Here is an 18,010-nt window from a genome sequence, read left to right on the forward strand (position 1 = left end):
TCTACAGTGCACTAAAGTTCACCAGCAACCTAGATCGAATCGTCCAAGGGAAGCAAACTCGGTGCGAGAACTAAGCAAGGCATCCTATCACTACCAAAGTCCCCATGTTAAACAAGGAGGGCATTCCTTCCGCTTCTATTGTAATTTTGATTTATTAGTTTGTAATAAGCTGTTCTTATCAATACAAATAAAATCCCTATTTTGGGAAATCAAAATTTACACCTACATGTGAAAACTCCAACAAATGTAGATGATCCTCCTATGACCCTTGAAAGTCAAGCATACAAGCTCTAAGCATATCCTCCAAAATATAAATGGTCCTCTCTGATTGCCCATCGGTCTGGGGATGATAAGCTGTGCTGAAACTAAGATTGGTCTCTAAGCAAGATGCTCCGTCGATTGCCCCACTCAGAAAGGAATAAAGTGAGACGATTTGGTTAATCGATCTACGATCACCCAAATAGCGTCATTTTGTCTAGTTCTCCGAGGTATGCCAGTAATGAAGTCCATGGTGACATGCTGCCACTCCCATTCCGAAATAGGCAACAGCTACAAAAGACTTACGATGCGCCGATGCTCTGCCTTCACCTGCTGACATACAAGGTACTTAGCCACACTATGAGCCACATCCTACTTCATACCACGCCACCAAAATTTTAGCTTCAGATCCTTATACAACTTCGTACCACCAGGGTGAATAGAATACGGTAAACTATGAGCTTTCTGTAATATTACCTCCCGAACAACTTCTCCTGGTACGTAGATACGACTCCCAAATCGTAAGGATCCATCCTCAAGAACAACAAATTCCGATCAAAGACCAGCCACTGCCAACTCTCTGCACTTCTAAAGAAATGGGTCACCTACTTGAGCTACCTTGATTCGCTCGACCAGTGTCGATTGAATCTGAAGATTCATCAAAGAAGCGGTGACTCCTAAAAGAAGAACTTCTATACTCATACCCCTCACTTGTTGTTGAAGTCTACACTGAGCCGTGAGGATTATGATCATCGGTAAATGACTCAAAGAATCTGGTACTACATTGATCATGCTAGGGTGGTACTGAAGATCAATGTCATAATTTGCCATTAGCTCTAACCATCGGTGTTTCCTTATGTTGAGCTCCTTCTGAGTAAATATGTACTTTAAGCTCTTATGGTTAGTGAACACCTTCACTTGCTCTCCTAACAGATAATGCCTCTAAAGCTTAAGGGAAAAAATCACATCTGCTAACAGATAATGCCTCTAAAGCTTAAGGGAAAAAATCACATCTGCCATCTCCAAGTCATGGGTAGGATAATTCGGCTCATGCTTCTTCAACCAACAAGAGAATATATTACAATTGACATCCTGCTGAAAGACGAATTCACAATCCTCTACCTGATGCGTCGTAAAACACCTCAAAGTTCCCGCTCTTATCTGGTATCGTCAGGACTAGGGCCAAAATCATTCGAGACTTCAACTCCTCAAATGCCTGCTCACAAGTGTCAGACCAGACAAACCTAATATCCTTCCTCGTAAGTTATGTCATCGGCTTTGCAATCTTCGAAAAATCTCTGATTAAGTGACAATAGTAACCAGCTAATCCCAGAAAGCTCTTAATGTTAGACATTGACTTAGGGGTAAGCAAATCCTTCACTGCAGATACCTTCTTCGAATCCACTAATATGTCGTCTCCTGACACCACGTGTCCTAGAAATGTAATACGATCAAGCCAGAACTGGCACTTACTATACTTGGCGAATAGCCAATATTCTCTAAAGGTCTTCAACACATACAACAAATGCTCTGCATTCTCCACTTCACTCTAGAGTACACCAAGATGTCATCAATAAAGACTTCCAAAAACTTGTCCAGCACATCATAGAATACCAGATTTATCAGGTTCATGAATGTCACCGGCGCATTAGTCACACCAAACGGCATCACTAAGAATTCATAATGTCCATATCTTATCCAGAACATTGTCTTGGGAACATCAGATTCCTTAACCTTCACCTGGTGATACCCACTCCACAAATCCAGCTTAGAAAATACTCTCGATCCTCCCAATTGATTGAATATATCATCGATATGGGAAATAGATACTTATTCTTCACTGTCACTGCATTCAACTCCTGGTAGTCGATGCACATCCGCTTGGATCCATCCTTCTTTCCCACAAGCAACACAGGTGCTCCCAAGGTCGATACACTAGGTTAAATCAAGCCTCTCTACAAAAGATCATCCAACTGAGTCCAAAGCTCGGCCAACTCAGTCGGGGGCATGCGGTAAGGGGTATTGGAGATCGGAGCAACTCCAGGCTTCAAATCTATAGATAACTCAATCGCTCGATCCGGTGGCAATAAGTAAATATCGTCGGGAAACACATCTTCAAATTCCCGAACTACAACTGGCTTCTCAGATTCTACTTGCATTGTAGCTAATGCTACCTTCTTCGGTCTAGCTTTGTACACTACGCATCGTAAAATACCTCAAAGTTCCCGCTCTTATCTGGTATCGTTAGGACTGGGGACAAAATCGTCGAGACTTTAACTCCTCAAACGCCTGCTCACAACTGTCACACCAAACAAACCTAATATCCTTCCTCATAAGTTGTGTCATCGGCTCGGCAGTCTTCAAAAAATCTCTGATGAAGTGATAGTAGTAACCAGCTAATCCCAGAAAGCTCTTAATGTTAGACACCGACTTAGGGGTAAGCCAATCCTTCACTGTAGATACCTTCTCCAGATCCACTGATATGTCGTCTCCTGACACCACGTATCCTAGAAATGTAATACGATCTAGCCAGAACTGGCACTTACTATACTTGGCGAATAGCCGATGCTCAAGGTCTTCAACACATATAGCAAATGCTCTGCATTCTCCACTTCACTCTAGAGTACACCAAGATGTCATCAATAAATACTTCCACAAACTTGTCCAGTACATCATAGAATACCAGATTCATCAGGTTCATGAATGTTGCTGACGCATTAGTCATACTAAACGGAATCACTAAGAATTCATAATGTCCATATCTTATCTGGAACATAGTCTTGGGAACATCAGATTCCTTAACCTTCACCTGGTGATACCCGCTCCACAAATCCAGCTTAGAAAATACTCTCGACCCTCCTAATTGATTGAATATATCATCGATATGGGGAAGTAGATACTTATTCCTCACTGTTACTGCATTCAACTCCCGGTAGTCGATGCACATCCACTTGGATCCATCCTTCTTTCCCACCAACAACACAGGTTCTCCCTAGGTTGATACACTGGGTCGAATCAAGCCTCTCTACAAAAGATCATCCAACTGAGTCTGAAGCTCGGCCAACACAGTCAGGGGTATGCGGTAAGGGGTATTAGAGATCGGAGCAACTCCAGGCTTCAAATCTATAGAAAACTCAATCGCTCGATCCGGTGGCAATACGTAAATATCGTCGGGAAACACATCTTTAAATTCCCAAACTACAACTGGCTTCTCAGATTCCACTTGCATTGCAGCTAACGTCGTCTTCTTCGGTCTAGCTCTGTACTCTACAGGTCCGACCAATGTACTGCCACCGAGGAACTCAAATCTCAGGTGATCCATTATCTCAAATACTACACTTCGACAGCAACAATCAATGGTGGCAAAAATGACCCCAACCAATCTATTCCAAATACTGCATCAAAGCTCGGCAAATCAATCACCAGAAAGTTTACAAAGAGGTCCCTCTCGCAGATAACCATAGGGCATGCTTCATAACCACTGGATGCTACTAAGACACCACTACCAGTGTTGATATTCCAGCCTGTAGTCAGAGAAGATATAGGAAGAGAGTGGGCACTCGCAAATCAACGAGACAAGAAACAATGTGAGGCTCTAGAATCAAAGAGCGAGAAAGCAAGAACAGTAGAAACTAGAACCTTACCTATTTAGGAGGATATAACGCAACTAACTTAGTATTCACAACCTATCCTACCGTGATATTATCAAGTAATGTTAAATAAAGAAGTTCATATTCAAATAAAACTAAGAATACAAAATTCTTACTAGTGATAACTTGATCGTTCGCCTGAGCTTCTATGGCTGACATCATGAATATCTATCGCTGAGGCTGCTGCCTGTGTGCCACCTGATATGTCACTGTGGGGGAAGTGGCCCTACTCGAGGCTAAGATCTATGCTTAGGCGGTGCTGCCAGGGCTGGTCGAGGTGGTGCTGGGAGAGCTGCCTGAACTGGGGGTGGGGGAAAACTGGTCTGCTGCCTTTGTGGCCAGTTATAACTATCATGATCGGGGGATCCACAGGCGTAGCACAGACAAAAATGCCTTCGACACTCCTACTCGGTATGCCCAGTGTAGCCACAATGAGTACACTTCACCAAAGTATGGCTACGAGTCTACACTCCAGGGTGCTGATAAGGGTAACTCTGAGGGAATGGCAGATGCTGATAATGTTATTGCCTCTGTGGAGCCTACTGCTGCTACCTCGGAGGGGGACGCTCGACATTTCGGGCCAGAGCTGCTGGTGTCCTACTCTGTATCACGTGTGAGTCTTAAGGTTCCTTATGCACGCTCTCAATCTCACGTGCCGCATCTAGTACCTCATCATGGGTCGCCAAAGCTCTACCTGCCAAAGCCATCCTAATGTACTTGTCCAGACCCTTTTGATACTGATGCCTCCTAATCGTAGGGTCTGTAACCAAGTGGGGAGCATATCGACTCAACGAAGTAAACACGGCTTCGTACTCATCAACTATTCACCCTCCTTGCTTAAGCTCAACAAATCTACGTAAGAGTTCATCCCGAGCTGACTGAGGAAAATATTTCTTGTTGGAGCACTCGGTGAACGTCTCCCACAGGATGGTCCTCTCCAGATGAGTCTTCTCAGTAACCTACCATATCCAAGCAGTATCGGAGAGCTGAATATCCATAAGGTCCACCCATTCTGCATGGACAATGCGGGTTACCGTGAGAATAGTCTCAGTGACCTTCAAGAACTCCTCCACAGCTAGGGGTCCTTCAGCACCAGAGAAGGAAGACGGTCTCATGTACTGAAACTTCATAACACCAGACTCTGCACGAGAGGGAGGCTAGTGCTGAGGCTCCATGTGCACCTGTCCAACCAGGTGTTGCTGATGGGTGACCAATCCCTGAATCATCACCTAAAGTTGGCTCGGGTCCACTTCGGGCTTCAAGGAACTGCTACTAGATTGATTACTATAGCCACGCGTACCCACCATGGTTTTGAAGTAAAATGAGAATAAAAAAAAAATAAGGTTAAAATCAAAATAATATATCAGAAAATAGGAATTAAAATGTAGTTATTAAAATAATAGTATAAGAACTTAATTATAGTCTTACGGGTGAAATACGATATGTATCTAAATTGTCTACTATATTCTTACTAGTGAGGACTCTGAACTGGGACCTGCATTGGGCCACTACTAAAACGTGTCACGGCCCGCTTCCCAAAATACCCAGGAATCAGAACGCGAACAAGTCCGCGACGTATTAGAATTGAGAAGAAATATACACTTTTTCTTTTCTTCTCAATCTAATACGCTATGCGTGAAATACATAAATCTCAATCACAGGTCCCCGATCACAATAGCAAGAATATAAAGAAAATCCAGAATAAGAAATAAACATATCATCCGTGGTAAATCATCCCAGACATAAAAATGTGGGTCAAACATGCGCTTATTACAAAAACGGTCCAACTAGGAATAAAATACATAGTCTATGAAAAAAAAATACTGATAAAATAAATGAATCCATCATCAAACTGAAGAAAATACTATAAAAGAGTTCTAGTGTTGATCAGCTACTACAGAAAAGAAAACTCGTCTGGACTTCAGCTTGTTCTTCCACTCCATCGAAAGGACATTCCGGTTGGGCATACACCGGCTTGGCTGTATCATCGAACTGAACCTGTTCGTCTCCTAAGTCTGACGCACACTAGAGAAAATAGGTGTACGTCAGTGTGCATGACACATGGCAAGATCTTACATAAAATAAAACGGTCTAACGACCCATGCTATGACAATAATAATAAGGATGGAATATGATTCTGTAATTCTAGTAATTTAAGTGAACATTTTCTACTATCATAATGAACAAAAGAACTCAAGCCAATTGGTAATCTAATTCCTACGACTAATCAATCCTATAACAAGATACTGGTCAACTCCTCACATAAAGTCATCACTCATATCACCGGATATTTGACTTTTCATGAATCCCCTACGTGTACCCAATACGCCGCTACATTGGATCAGTCAGAGGGCTACATGCAATCCGATTTCAACCTGGTTCGAAATCAAGTTATACTCGGGTGAATGTCTAATTCACGAACCAAAGTGACTACACTAGCTTTACTTTGTCCCACCAAGCTAGCCCCAAGCTACACTGTATCATGGGGCGAGCCTTGAAGATACATCAACAGCTATATCTGATCACATGAAAAGGCCTTCCCCATCCCAACTCTCTTGTATTTTCTAAATCAACCATAATCCTCATTGAAACTCGGGTTCACCATATAAACTTAGTCAACACATCCACACATATCACTATGTCTGTTCATGATGCACGAGGCTACTAAGTCATAAACTTCTAAGGTTCTCAAAAACCACAAGTAATAACAAATACAACTGATCATGTACAATAATATCATGGCACATCAGGTAGTCGAAATTAAGAGTCATAAATTTATGAACAACCAACTATGTAATTTAGAAATTAATTCCTTTTTCAAAAGAATTTCTTTTAAATTATTATAATTTTTCTAAATGATCTGTTCTCAAATAAATTTTTTTTTAATTAATATAGTTATCCAAAAAATGATTTCACTACTGAAATAAATTCTTTTAATTCATAATAATTATTCTGAAATAACCTTTTCGCAAAATAGTTTAACAATTCAAATAATCCATTTTTCCAAAATAAATTATTTTAAATTATCTATTTAATAATTATTCGAAACCAATTCTTTTTCCAAATAATCTCTTTTCTCATCATAATAATTTTAATTTATCAAGAAAACATTAATTTATCATTTGAAATCCTTTAATATTGTCATCAACAATCCCACACAGATAATAACAATTCATAATTAATTCATAATAAATATAAATATTCAAACTTTAAAATAAGGAGAGCGGGATCTTACCTCGGGGTTCGTCGAACGGATCGATGTTGACGTGCGAGTCCGCGGGTCTGATCTAGAGCGTGGGTTTGAAGAGCGTCCCGAATGCGGAGCTAGTGAGGGTAGCCAGTCAGCGGGAAAGATACAGAGGCTCGTCAGCCGAGCTTAAAACAAAAACGAGGAACAGTGGCTAGCATCAAAATAAACACAAAAACGCAGCGACCGCCGCGGCCTGGCTCGCAGGCGCGGCCAACGGTTCGGACAACAGGCAAGAAGCTCGACGATGAGCGTAGGTGTTAAAGTAGTCAGAGAGGCGTCAACGGCGTCATGCTCGTCGGCGCCTTATGGGACAGTGAGCGGCATCCCTGCGGAAGGAGGGTGGCTCTGGAGCGGTGGAGGAGGAGGCGGAGAAGCAAGAGCGGAGTAGTTGGGAGTTTGATGGCGGCCAATGTCGTCAGCAAGCATGGGACATCGCTGCGAGCGTGACGCGACGGGCAGAACGGCAGGATTTGCTTGAGCGAGTGCGGCTGAGGGATAGCGTTGAGGTGAGGGCATGTAGCCTAGGCATGCGGGTAGAAGGGTAGGGCGCCCATTGTGCGCGAGAGAGCGACGCGCGGGACCAACAAGAAGCGAGCGAAGACGGACAAGGCAGGAGTGACTGTAGGGTTGATCGAGGTGGGGCTCGGCGGTATTGCGTCGCCGGATCTAAGTGAGGCTGCGAGCAGAAAGGTAATGGGTTTGTGGGAAAGAAAATGAGATCTCGGCGACGGGTTGGCCCCGTTCGCGAAGAAGAGAAGAAGAAGGAGAGAGGATGAAGGAAAAAATTATAATAATAGTATAATATAGTAATAATAAATCTATATAATTAATATATATATATATATATATATATATATATATATATATATATATAGGGAGAGGTTCAAATAAAAACCTCACTATCCTAAAAACTAAAAACCAATCCTCTCCATTGGATCTAGATTCATCCAATGGCTGAGATTAAAGCTGCATAATGGTAATTAGGTAAAATAAATAGCCCAGTAAAGAGAGGTAATTAATGCTTCTCCGTTGAGTTCTCCATTTCCCCATGCAACTCTCTCTCTCTCCAAAATCACAGCAACTCTCTCTCTGTCTTCAACATATCTTTACTTCAACCTTCGTCTTCTTCAACCTCTCTCTCTCCAAAATCACAACAACTCTCTCTTCTTCAACCTTCGTCTTCATGGTAAGTTTATAAAATTATTTTGATTTTTCGTCTAAAAGTTTTAGTTTTAACCTTAAAGATCGTAGTTTTTTGTTGTAAAAGGGGAAATATTTCACCTTTTAGTCTGAAAAGTTTTTTGTTTTTTGAAGAAACCAGTTGAAAAATGAATACACGCATAAGTGAATCTAGATTCACTGCAGTGAATCTCGATTCACAGCAGTGAATCCCGATTCACAGCAGTGAATTCAGATTTAGTATGTGAGGTGTTTGTTTTTTACCATCAAAATCGTAATTTTTTGCTGTAAAAGATTAAATCTTTTGATGGTTTAAAATTTTATAGCTTGTTTTTTACCATAAGTTTCTTATTCTTTTTGTTTAAAATTTTATAGCTTGTTTTTTACCATAAGTTTCTTATTCTTCAATATAATCCAGAATAAATGGAGTGAATCCAGATTCACTGGAGTGAATCCAGATTCACTCCAGCGAAAGCTTGGATGGTTAGGATGGTTTTTAATGAATTGTTAAAGAAATAAATGCATGTGCTATAATTTCGAAGAAATAAACGCATGAGTGAATCTAGATTCACTGTAGTGAATCCAGATTCAGTTATGTGAGGTGTTTGTTTTTTACCATAAAAATCGTAACTTTTTGCTGTAAAATATGAAATCTTATAATGGTTTAAAATTTTATATCTTGTTTTTTACCATAAGTTTCTTATTCTTTTTGTTTTTTATTTTTGCAGATTTGCTATTGTTTGATAACGAGTTTCAGTCCACTGAATCTGGATTCAATTCAGTGAATCTGGATTCACTCTAATGAATCGAGCTTCAATATAATCCAGATTCAATAGAGTGAATCGAGATTCACTAGAGTAAATCCAGATTCACTCCAGCGAAAGCTTGGATGGTTAGGATGATTTTTAATGAATTGTTGCTGTGTTCTTCATGCGAAGATGGAAGATCAAAACTTGATAGAAGATGGAAGTGAGTTACAGAGAGCAGGAAGTGAGTTAGAGAGAGAAATAGGGAAAAGGAGAACTCAATAGAGAAGCATTAATGTTGCCAGCCACCATTAATGTAGTGAATTGTTTCACGTGTTGTATTTTTGGTTTCCAATGTTGCCAGCCACTATTAATGTAGTGAATTGTTCCAATTTTACCCTTTTCATATTAATGATGTGTATTAAATTTGTCTATATTTACAATTCATTAAAATAAATAATTATGGGTACTTAAAAATTAAACTAATTATAGAATAATTATCTACAAATAAAAATGTACATGTTGTGCTAATACAACAGGTGATACGAAATAGTTAAAATATACACATATTTTTGTTTGGGTAGAAAATTATATTCTTCATTGTATAACTCATTACAACTTCGATCGTTACAACAAGTTCAAAATGATTGGTCTTTTTATAAGACTTTTACACAATAAAAATAAAAATTACAACTCTCGTCAAACAGCGCAATGGGTGTTTATCACCCGTGCTAGCGTGGGATCTTGGCTTGTGATAATCACATTTTATTACAGTTTTATACCCTCATTATCTATTTTATACGAATAAATATACCACTAATAATTGTTTTATCTTTTAATTGCAGGTTAATAAAGAATAAATCTCAAACTCTAATCTCTCAACAAAAACCCGTTGATTAAATGAAGAAATGAAGCAAAGAAGCGCATTGGAAAATAAATTTCCAAATTATCCAAAAGCCCAAAAGAAGAAAAATATCCAAGCCCAAAAGTCAAGCAAAGCCCAAAGTCCAAAGCCCTAAAGCAAACAACAAGGAATTCTGCGGACAGCAAAAGAAGAGAGGCAGGCATCGATGCTCGCATCGATGGGGGCATCGATGCCCGCATCGATGCCTGTATCGATGCCAGCATCGATATCCCTATCGATGCTGGTATCGATACACTGGGCAGTTAGTTACGAATCTAAGGCTGAAATTTATTATTTTTTCATAAGATTTCAATCCAATGGCTCTCATTCACTGATGTTTACTATAAATAGGGGTAGAGAGTGAGGGGTTAGAGGGGTGAAAAATTTTATAACTCCATTTGGAGAGGAGGGCTACTCTTAAATTGAGAAGGCCTTTCAAAAATTATAACTTTTGTTGTAATTAATAATAATAATTTTTCTCCATTTAAATTTTTTTTTTCTCCTCTTTGTTGAATGATGAGGATGGAGATGAAGAACAATTTGAAGGTTTACATTTCTTTTATTTTTCTCTTTTATTTCTTTTTAGTAATTTCTTTATTATTGCTTATTAGTTAGATTTACATTCATGCTTGTAGTGTAGATTTATTTTCTTGTCTTTTTATTTCTTTTTGCACTTTATTTTGTAGAGTAGATTTATTTTCTTGCATTTAATTTTTGTAATTTATTTTATACTTTAGATTTTAATTCTTTGTAGTTAGATTTATTTCTTGTTCATAGTTTAGATTTTTATTTTCTTTTTAATTTTGTAATTAGTTCTTTTTCTTATTGTTTTTATTTCTTGAGATGTGGGATTAATTCTTGTAGGAATCATAGAATTGTACGATGCTAGCCTAATTTCCTTTATATTATGCAAATTATTCTCTTGCACTTAAAATATTCATGTTTAGGATAATCAACTAGAGAACTAATCGGCAGAAGAAAAAATTGATAATCTATGCTTATCTTAAATGGTTTGATAGGTTATGCTTATGCATTCTAGGATTACTATCTTGTTGTTGTTCTTATCATGAATAGTAACTTTAACTTAGATGATAATTTGATAGGTTATACTTTACTTAAATGGTTTGATAGTCTATACTTAATAAATCTAAGTTGAAATATGATAAAAAGAGAATAATTTGTATTTTGTAATTGAGATTAGTTAGTGGATTAAATTCTAGATTTCTCATATCTTAAATTGAAACCTCCATCTTGACTTTCTTGAATTTTCTTTTCATTCTTGATTTTATTCCTTGATTTTATTCATTCTTCTTTCTTGCCTTATGATTTTATTTATTCTTTGATTCTTATTTCTTTTCTCTAAAATTCAATTTATTGTCACTTGCATATATTCACAACAATCACTCATCACAATTACACTTATTCTTTAATCCTATTTTGTCATGCACACAACATAAGAACCTATTCTAATAATCTCTTAAAATCACCTTCCTCGTGGGATCAATAACTTTTAAACTATAACTTGATCAATTGTGCCCTTGCAATTTTGGTACATAATTATGCCGTATCATCTTGTGACGGGGATGTTGATATCCGTGGACCACCAAACGATCAGATCAAATCCGGAGCTTCGTTGATTCGCGAAGGAATTAAGAAACCGAAATAGTTATCTCGGCAACGGCGAGATAACCACTCTTCTCGAGATCACCGCAACGTGGCAATCTCAAGAAAGGAACCGGGAAGTATAGATCTGATGAGCTCCTCTTCTTTATGCTGACGAACTCGATCCAATCTCTCCTCCTCTCTGAAATTCGTGGCTCTTCAGTCCTCAATCCGTCATGGCTTCGCCGACCCTCCAGAATTTTAGATCTCAAAAATAAAGGCCTTGAGGCTGTATTTATAGGCTTAGGGACCCCTGTTTTCGGATAAGAATGGCTGATTCCCTCTTATCCTCAGTTGTAACCACTTAACCACGTTCTTGGATAGGTTCAGATCAGTTGGGACAAATCCTGATGGTTAACGTCAAAAAATGGCTCAAAACAGCTAAAAACAGCATTATGGGGTCTGCGGACACCCGTGGGCGTCTCGACCTGGCCGAGAAAGTCGTGGGCGTCTCGGCCTGGCCGAGATGCGGACACCCGTGGGCGTCTCGACCTGGCCGAGAAAGTCGTGGGCGTCTCGGCCTGGCCGAGAAAGTCGTGGGTGTCTCGTCCTGGCCGAGACACCAGGAAGTATCTCGGGTATTTTAACCGTAACTTCCTCTTATGATCTCTAAATGATCTTATTCCAAATGCATTGGAAAGCTGACAAAGAGGTCTACAACTTTCATGTTTTGTATTTATTCAGATTCGAATCGAATCTTGGCCAAAATCGTCATTCTTCTCCGAGACACCAACACTCTCTCGGAATTTTGTGGCAGTTTGTACTACCTTCGTTATTTTGGATTTAGATTTGTCATACAATTTTGGAATGAGTTGATCCAATATTCATTGGAAAACAAATAAGGAGATCTATAACTTCCATGTTTTGAGTTTCTTCATATTCGAAGTGAATCACAGTCAAAATAGCTCTACAATGTACAAGGCACCTTTGGGTGTCTCGGTTTGGCCGATACACCAAGGGGTGTCTCGGCCAAGCCAAGACACCTTGGGGTGTCTCAGCTTGGTCGAGACACCTTGGAGTGTCTCGCCAAAGCCGAGACACCTCTGGGTGTCTCACCGAGGCTCGGAACGTAGTTCTGCGTATCTTGTTCGTTTCCACCGTATCTTCGTCGTCCGAAGTCAGAATCGTGCGATTCAAGATGCATTGGAAAGCTATCGAGAAGATCTACAAGATCTCATGATTTAATAATCTGTAGAGTGGACAGGACATAGGGAGCATTTTATCTTTCGTAAGTGACACAGAGCTCCCGATCAGTTCGTTTCCTCATTGTTCTGCAGTTCCGTTGCTTCACATAGTTCATTGACTCACTTCATGTACTTGTCAAAATTGATTAAGCTTCTATGACTCGGATAGTGATGTTTACCATCTTCTTTGTGCTTTGAATTGCGTGTGAGGGCTTGTAGGCAATTTTAGACGCCTACAGATACCCCCTCCAAAGTGTTTCAATCTTATTCTTTTATAGAGCAGGCTGGAATACTTTGGATGTGATCGGTCTAACCTTCAGTCACTATAAAAGGACCTGTAATTATCTTTTATTTTTGACACCTTTGATTTTTAGTTTATTCGATATTTTGACAAATAGCTAAAGTTCTCCCGGCGCTGCGTTTATCGTTTGGCCGTCGTCGAAGTCTTGAATCAAAACTGGTGAGTTGTTTTTGGTTCGTATCGTTGAGTTGACTTTGAACTGACCATCTCCATCATAATATATTAACTTGCGTTGACTTTTATCGTAACGCGTTGAATGGCGTTAACCTAGAGTTATGCATTGACCATCGTTGACCTAGGGTTTCGGATTCCTCGGTGTTAACTTTCTCATCGCAACGCGTTAACTGGCATTGACCTAGGGTTACGCGTTGACCTAAGGTTTCGGATTGCCCGGCGTTGACTTTTTTATTGCAACGTGTTGACTGGTGTTGACCTAGGGTTACGCGTTGACCGGCTTTAACCTAGGGTTTTAGATCGCTCGACGTTAACATAGTTTATACTCGTACGTTTACTGGAGTATACACAGTTTAAGTTCTTAAGGTATTGGAGCATGGCGGTCCTAAATTTCAGGCTACAGGACTAACTGTTAAAGTTGTTTCGTCTGCAGATATGGATCTTATCCTGAAGTTGTTGGACGCTCTAGTCACGAGACCAACTAATGGGGCTGGTACATCAATGACTATCGTGTTTATAGGAGTTTTGGCAAATCCTCAGCCATCAATGAATTTGACGTGCCTTTACCGATTACCGTTTGAGTCAGGCTAGCATGCGAATTGTTTAAGTCCGTTTTGCATGTAACGTTGTACTAAGAGAGTTAACGCCCTTAGTGCTACGATATTGAATACGTAGACTTCGTCTTTCTCACGGGAATAGACTATCCGGTTGCATGTATCAGATGCAGACTCAGGATTTTTGGTAAATCCTCAGCCATCAACGGATTTGACGTGCCTTTACCGATTACCGTTTGAATCGGGCTTGCATACGGATTGTTTAAGTCCGTTCCTCATATAACATTGTGCTAAAGGAATGAACTCCCTTAGACTGTATGCTACAACTTCGAATACGTAGACATCGCCATTGTTACGGGAATAGGCTACCCGACAACGTTTGTTAGATGGTGACTCATCCCTACATAGGCTTTGGGATAAAATTCCGCAGACTCGGATTCTGGTGTCTTCTTCAATTAGTAAAAGACTAAACTGGTAACGTGTGTTAGGCATTGACTTATCCCTACTTAGGATTCAGGATAAAATTCCTCATGCATGTGAAGCACGGATTATGATGTTATTAATAACAACCTGCCACAATATTAAATATGTGGATTTTTGTCTTTTTTTACGATCAAGGACTAATAGGCAACGCGTATTAGGCGCTGACTTATCCCTACTTAGGCTTCAGGATAAAATTCTCCAGATTGGAAATCTGGTGTCTTCTTCAATCGGTGAAAGACTAAACCGGTAACGCGTTTTAGGCGTTGACTTATCCCTACTTAGGATTCAGAATAAAATTTCCTGTGCGTGTAAGGCGCGAATTTTGGAGTTATGAATAACAACCTGCTATAATGTTGAATCTGTGGACTTTTGTCCTTTTTACGGCAAAAGACTAACCAGCAACGCGTATTAGGCGTTGTCTTATCCCTACATAGGCTTCGAGATGAAATTCCCCGTGCGTGTAAGACACAGATTATGGTGTTATTAATAACAACCTGCTACAATGTCGAATATGTAGGCTTTTATCCTTTTTATGGTAAAAGGCTAACCATCAACACGTGTTAGGCACTGACTTATCCCTACTTAGGTTTCGAGATAAAAGTCCCCGTATGTGTAAGGCACGGATTATGGTGTTATTAATAACAACCTACTACAATGTCGAATATGTGGGCTTTTGTCATTTTTTATGGTTAAGAACTAACTGGCAACGCATGTTAGGCGCTGACTAATCCCTACTTAGGCTTCGGTATAAAAATCCATATGCGTGTGAAGCACGGATTTTGGCGTTATGAATAATAACCTGTCACAACGTCGAATATGTGGGCTTTTGTCTTTTTCACTGCAAAGACTAACCGGCAACGCGTGTTAGGTGCTGACTTATCCCTACTTAGGATTCGGGATAAAATTCCTCGTGCAGGAAGTACACGGATTTGGAGTTGAGGATAAGCGGTGCCTTCTCTTGGGGCTAAGACGGACCATAAATGGGAGGGGAAGAATTTTATATTCTATCTCCCAAAATTGAAGAGGAAGAATTTTATATTCAATCTTCAGTTACAAAGGAGACTCGAAGTGGGATCTCCACCTCAAGAATCTGAAAAGGTGAAATTAGGAGTGGGATCTCCACTCCAAGAATTAGAAAGATTCAGATAACCCTAACTTTTATAGGATTGGTTACCTGATTCGAAAATGAAATTCCGACTCCAGTCCTAACTTTTATAGGTTTGACCGAAGGGGATAAAGTGAAAACCTTTTGTTCATCGAAATGGAATTTTAATTTTGGCCCTAACTGTCTACAAATTTGACCGAGCGGGGATTTGAGACAATCCTAACTTTTATAGGTTTGATCACTCAATTTGTGAACTTCTCGTTCATTGACGGAATCGAGAGGGGATTTTGGTTGTGGTCCTAAATGTTTAAAGGTTTGACCAAGCGGGGAGTTTTGAGACAATCCTAACTTTTATAGGTTTGATCGCTCAATTTGTGGACCTCTCGTTCATTAAAGGGAGTTTTGAGACAATCCTAACTTTTATAGGTTTGATCGCTCAATTTGTGGACCTCTCGTTCATTAAAGGAATCGAGAGGGGATTTTGGTTGTGATCCTTACTGTTTAAAGGTTTGACCAAGCGGGGAATTTTGAGACAATCCTAACTTTTATAGGTTTGATCGCTCATTTTGTGGAGCTCTCGTACAAATTATAGGTTTGAGACAATCCTAACTTTTATAGGTTTGACCAAGCGGGGAATTTTGAGACAAGCAGGGAATTTTGGTTTGAGACAATCCTAACTCAAGGAAGGTTTGACCAAGTGAACAGTGAGAGTGGGAGTACAAATTATAGTAGGAGTGTTGATTCGTACAAATCACTCAAATAGGGTTCATAGTGTTAAATGACAAATACTTAACACGGAGGGGTTTAACAATTGTCAATAAACAGAAGATTAAAATCCCGAGTACTATGTCCAGACTCTAACAATAGAAGTGTTGAGTGCACAAACGTAGCGGGAGTTTGAGTGGGAGCTTAGTGTTTAGCACTTTGCTTGTAATGATCAGGTTATCCCTAAGAATATTACATTTAACATTCTTTCGGGAACTTCCCGTTACATGAATCATCTACCCTCATCTTTCTTTGTGAAACTAGGTTTATTATTGTATTCAGTAAAATGACTAGGTTATCCTTAAGAATACCGGGCATGGCACTCTCCAGGAACTTCCCGTGAAAGAAAGGAAACAGTTTAGACTCATATACCAGTTGGAGTTTTGAGGAGCAGTTTATACTCGTATACTCTTCGGAGTGTTAGAAGGGGCAGTTTATACTCTTATATTTGTCGGAGTTTTCATTCGACTTAATTGAGCATTATGACGCCATCTTCAACCAAGGTTTGGATGCTATTTTTCAGAGTAAAGCAATCCTTGGTGGGATGAAGGATCCTCCTATAATACGCACAGTACTTTGGATCCGAGATATTGTCAGCTTCCTCCTGATTTGCGATAGGTGGTAGCTTGATCTTGTTGTTCTCAAGGAGGGATTCGATAATAGCTGGAACATCTTCATCCTTGAAGGAGTACTCTTTTTGGAGTCTCGGATCTGGAGTCCTTTGCTGCTTTTGAGGTTGTTGTTATGATGTCTGATAATTATCACCGGCAACCACAAACATTGACTGCTAGCTTCATTCGATCTTCTTCCTTCTGAGGAAGAGTTCGGCTTGTTCTCCGTGCACCTTCAAATATTTCCAAGTGTTGGACGGTGCGACTCCCATAACTTCCAATATCTCAATAGATAGGTTGTTATGACATGTTAGGAGGATGAAGTCCTCAGTGATCGGATCTCGGTATTTCATTACCTTATTCCAGAAATGTTTGATGAAGTCATCGATCATCTCTTTGTCTTCCTGTTTCTCCTCAAAGAGTATCCTGATGGATATCTCGGCGTCGTCGTGAAAGAAGTTGCCGAGGAATGAGCTCTCTATATCATCCCAGCTATTGATGCTTCTGTTCGTGGGAAAAATTGTTTTCTTCATTGATGATTCCATTGATTACTTTGTTAACAGTTTATCGGTTACAAAGATCCGGTCTTTTTATAAGATCCGGTTACAACAAAATCAAAAGAAAAGAAAATTACAACTTTCCTTATTTGTCGAACGTATCGCGAGATCCTGTTTTGCGGTCTCTCGCTTTTGTGGGTTCTTCGCCTGCGCCGGGGTTAATCCGTGGACTACCGCGTGATCTTGATCTGGTCGGATCTACACGGTATAGCGGGTGTTATCTCACGAAGGAAATAACAGCCGAGGGGATTATTTCACCAAGGAAATAATAGCTCGTAGTAATCGAAATCGACCAAGCTAAATCGAGACTCTTCTCGGGATCAAAGACCAAGCTTTGAACCGGAGGGAAACCGTGCAGATCTCAGATCTGATCTCTCTTGAACTCCTGCCTTATTTGGCGTGGATGATCGCCAAGAACCAGATCTGGAAGTCAAGTCTTCAAAGCTCCGAAAGTTCAAGTCCAAATCTTAATCCGGCAGAGTTTCGGCTCAAAAATTCCAACCCTTCACAAATAAGCCCACAACCCTTTATTTATAGCCTCTAAAAGCAGATCTGGGCCCAGATCTGGGCCCAGATCTGAGTGTGGCTCGGTGGCTCGGCCCCCCCCCCCCGGGGCCCCCCGCGCGG

The sequence above is a fragment of the Asparagus officinalis genome, chromosome 2 (assembly GCF_001876935.1).
Source record: "Asparagus officinalis chromosome 2, Aspof.V1, whole genome shotgun sequence".
Taxonomy (NCBI): Eukaryota; Viridiplantae; Streptophyta; class Magnoliopsida; order Asparagales; family Asparagaceae; genus Asparagus; species Asparagus officinalis.